Source organism: Salmo salar, chromosome 01 (genome assembly GCF_965601325.2).
Source record: "Salmo salar chromosome 01, fSalSal1, whole genome shotgun sequence".
Taxonomy (NCBI): Eukaryota; Metazoa; Chordata; class Actinopteri; order Salmoniformes; family Salmonidae; genus Salmo; species Salmo salar.
Genome location: NC_138291.1, coordinates 47,771,240 through 47,775,959, shown reverse-complemented (window position 1 = coordinate 47,775,959; position 4,720 = coordinate 47,771,240).

Genomic DNA, 4,720 nt, shown 5'->3' with positions numbered 1-4,720 from the left:
CCTCTGTCTGTCTGTCTCTCTCTTTCTTGTTCTCTCAACCCTTCTCTCTCTCTTTGCGCCTCTCCATCTCATTGTGTGTCTCTCTCGCTCTCTGTGTCTCTCCATTGCCCCCCCCCCCCCCCCCCCCTCCCTCAGGACATTTACCAGCAGTCACCAAACGTAGAGCTCTGTTCCTAATCTGAAACAAAAGCTTATCTGGTTCTATCAGCTAATTTGGCCAGAGAGCCAGGCCTGAGCACACAGCCTGCTCTGCTCTGATCTGAAAGCCTGAGTCTGCAGGCTACTCCAAAGCGCTGATGGGATCCAGATGTGTGTGTGTGTGTGTGTATGTGTCTGTGTCTGTGTGAGCGCCTGCTGCCTTGTGAAAACAAGCTGTCTGTCTCGGCCTTGATCGTGGCTTCGTCACGAGAGATGAAGGGAGGAACTCCATCAGACTGAGAGAGAGAACGAAAGACAACAAGAGATACACCAATGGAAAAGATGGAGGGAAAGAGAGAGAGAACTAAAACAACAAAACCTGTGTGCACTGGTATTTAGTCAAGATATTCATTTAAGAGGTGGGTTTTTAGAAGTTTGGGGATGGGGATACTCAGGGAGGGAATCCGCAAGGCTCCACTAACTTGTAATGTCTCCAGTCTGTAGGCCTACACTATGTTGTCATATCTCCAGTGTGTAGGCCTCCACTATGTTGTAATGTCTAAAGTTTGTAGGCCTCCGCTATATTGTCATGTCTCCAGTCTGCAGACCTCCGGTGTGTAGGCATTCTCTCTGTTGTCCTGTCTCCAGTCTGTAGGCCTCCAGTCTGTAGGCCTCCACTATGTTGTCATGTCTCCAGTCTGTAGTCCTCCACTATGATGTCATGTCTCCAGTCTGTAGGCATCCACTATGTTGTAATGTCTCCAGTCTGTAGGCCTCCCCTTTGTTGTCCTGTCTCCAGTCTGTAGTCTTCACTATTTTGTAATGTCTCCAGTCTGTAGGCCTCCACTATGTTGCCATGTCTGTAGTCTTCCACTATAATGTCATGTCCCCAGTCCGTAGTCCTCCACTATGATGTAATGTCTCCAGTCTGTAGGCCTCCACTATGATGTAATGTCTCCAGTCTGTAGGCCACTATGATGTAATGTCTCCAGTCTGCAGAACTCCACTATGTTGTCATGTCTCCAGTCTGTAGGCCTCCACTATGTTGTCATGTCTGAAGTCTGTAGGCCTCCACTATGTTGTCATATCCCCAGTCTGCAGAACTCCACTATGTTGTCATGTCTCCAGTCTGTAGGCCTCCACTATGTTGTCATGTCACCAGTCTGGTGGTCTCCAGTCTGTAGGCCTCCACTATTATGTCATGATTCCAGTCTGTAGGCCTCCACTATGATGTCATGTGTCCAGTCTGTAGGCATCCACTATGTTGTCATGTCTCCAGTCTGTAGGCCTCTACTATGTTGGCCTGTCTCCAGTCTGTAGTCTTCACTATTTTGTAATGTCTCCAGTCTGTAGGCCTCCACTATGATGTAATGTCTCCAGTCTGTAGGCCTCCACTATGTTGTCATGTCTGTAGTCTTCCACTATAATGTCATGTCCCCAGTCCGTAGTCCTCCACTATGATGTAATGTCTCCAGACTGCAGGCCTCCACTATGTTGTAATGTCTCCAGTCTGTAGGCCTCCACTATGTTGTCATATCCCCAGTCTGCAGGACTCTACTATGTTGTCATGACTCCAGTCTGTAGGCCTCCACTATGTTGTCATGTCTCCAGTCTGTAGGCCTCCACTCTGTTGTAATGTCTCCAGTCTGTAGGCCTCCACTATGATGTCATGACTCCAGTCCATAGGCCTCCACTATGTTATCATGTCTTCAGTCTGTAGGCCCCCCCTATGTTGTCAAGTCTCCAGTCTGTAGGCCTCCACTATGTTGTCATGTCTCCAGTCTGTAGGCCTCCACTATGTTGTCATGTCTCCAGTCTGTAGGCCCCCCTATGTTGTCATGTCTCCAGTCTGTAGGCCTCCACTATGTTGTCATGTCTCCAGTCTGTAGGACTCCACTATGTTGTCATGTCTCCAGTCTGTAGGCCCCCCCTATGTTGTCATGACTCCAGTCTGTAGGCCTCCACTATGTTGTCATGTCTCCAGTCTATTGGCCTCCACTATGTCGTCATGTCTCCAGTCTGTAGGCATCCACTATGTTGTCATGACTCCAGTCTGTAGGTCTCCACTGTGTTGTCATGTCTCCAGTCTGTAGGCCTCTACTATGTTGTCATGTCTCCAGTCTATTGGCCTCCACTATGTCGTCATGTCTCCACTCTGTAGGCATCCACTATGTTGTCATAACTCCAGTCTGTAGGCCTCCACTGTGTTGTAATGTCTCCAGTCTGTAGGCCTCTACTATGTTGTGATGACTTCAGTCTGAAGTCCTCCACTATGTTGTCATGTCTCCAATCAATAGGTCTTCAGTCTGTAAGCCTCCACTATGTTGTAATGTCTCCAGTCTGTAGGCCTCCACTATGTCGTAATGTCTCCAGTCTGTAGTTCACCACTATGTTGTCATGTTCCCAGTCTGTAGGTCACCACTATGTTATCATGACTCCAGTCTGCAGGACTCCACTATGTTGTCATGTCTCCAGTCTGTAGGCCTCCACTATGTTGTTATGTCTCCAGTCTGTAGGCCTCCACTATGTTGTCATGTCTCCAGTCTGTAGGCCTCCACTATGTTGTCATGTCTGCAGTCTGTAGGCCTCCACTATGTTGTCATGTCTCCAGTCTGCAGTCTGTAGGCCTCCACTATGATGTCATGTCTCCAGTCTGGAGTTCTCCACTATGATGTCATGTCTCCAGTCTGTAGGCCTCCACTATGTTGCCATGTCTGTAGTCTTCCACTATAATGTCATGTCCCCAGTCAGTAGTCCTCCACTATGATGTAATGTCTCCAGTCTGTAGGCCTCCACTATGTTGCCATGTCTGTAGTCATCCACTATAATGTCATCTCCCCAGTCCGTAGTCCTCCACTATGATGTAATGTCTCCAGTCTGTAGGCCTCCACTATGATGTAATGTCTCCAGTCTGTAGGCCTCCACTATGATGTAATGTCTCCAGTCTGTAGGCCTCCACTATGTTGTCATATCCCCAGTCTGCAGGCCTCCACTAATATGTAATGTCTCCAGTCTGTTTTCCTCCACTATGTTGCCATGTCTGTAGTCATCCACTATAATGTCATCTCCCCAGTCCGTAGTCCTCCACTATGATGTAATGTCTCCAGTCTGTAGGCCTCCACTATGATGTAATGTCTCCAGTCTGTAGGCCTCCACTATGATGTAATGTCTCCAGTCTGTAGGCCTCCACTATGTTGTCATATCCCCAGTCTGCAGGCCTCCACTAATATGTAATGTCTCCAGTCTGTTTTCCTCCACTATGTTGCCATGTCTGTAGTCTTCCACTATAATGTCATGTCCCCAGTCCGTAGTCCTCCACTCTGATGTAATGTCTCCAGTCTATAGGCCTCCACTATGATGTAATGTCTCCAGTCTGTAGGCCTCCACTATGATGTAATGTCTCCAGTCTGTAGGCCTACACTATGATGTAATGTCTCCAGTCTGCAGGCCTCCACTATGATGTAATGTCTCCAGTCTGTAGGCCTCCACTATGATGTAATGTCTCCAGCCTGTAGGCCTCCACTATGATGTAATGTCTCCAGTCTTTAGGCCTTCACTATGATGTAATGTCTCCAGTCTGTAGACCTACACTATGTTGTCATGTCTCCAGACTGCAGGCATCCAGTCTGCAGGCCTCCACTATGTTGTAATGTCTCCAGTCTGTAGGCCTCCACTATGTTGTCATATCCCTAGTCTGCAGGACTCCACTATGTTGTCATGACTCCAGTCTGTAGGCCTCCACTATGTTGTCATATCCCCAGTCTGCAGGACTCCACTATGTTGTCATGACTACAGTCTGTTGACCTCCACTATGTTGTCATGTCTCCAATCAATAGGTCTTCAGTCTGTAAGCCTCCACTATGTTGTCATGTCTCCAGTCTGTAGGCCTCCCCTATGTTGTCATGACTCGTCTGTAGGCCTCCACTATGTTGTCCTGTCTCCAGTCTGTAGTCTTCACTATATTGTAATGTCTCCAGTCTGTAGGCCTCCACTATGTTGCCATGTCTGTAGTCTTCCACTATAATGTCATGTCCCCAGTCATTAGTCCTTGACTATGATGTAATGTCTCAAGTCTGTAGGCCTCCACTATGATGTAATGTCTCCAGTCTGTAGGCCTCCACTATGATGTAATGTCTCTGGTCTGTAGGCTTCCACTATGATGTAATGTCTCCAGTCTGTAGGCCTCCACTATGTTGGCATGTCTGTAGTCTTCCACAATAATGTCATGTCCCCAGTCCGTAGTCCTCCACTATAATGTCATGTCCCCAGTCCGTAGTCCTCCACTATGATGTAATGTCTCCAGTTTGTAGGCCTACACTATATTGTCATGTCTCCAGACTGTAGGCCTCCAGTCTGCAGGCCTCCACTATGTTGTAATGTCTCCAGTCTGTAGGCCTCCTCTATGTTGTCATATCCCCAGTCTGCAGGCCTCCACTATGTTGTCATGACTCCAGTCTGTAGGCCTCCACTATGTTGTCATGACTCCAGTCTGTAGGCCTCCACTATGTTGTCATGTCTCCAGTCTGTAGGCCTCCACTACGTTGTCATGTCTCCAGTCTGCTGGTCTCCAGTCTGTAGGCCT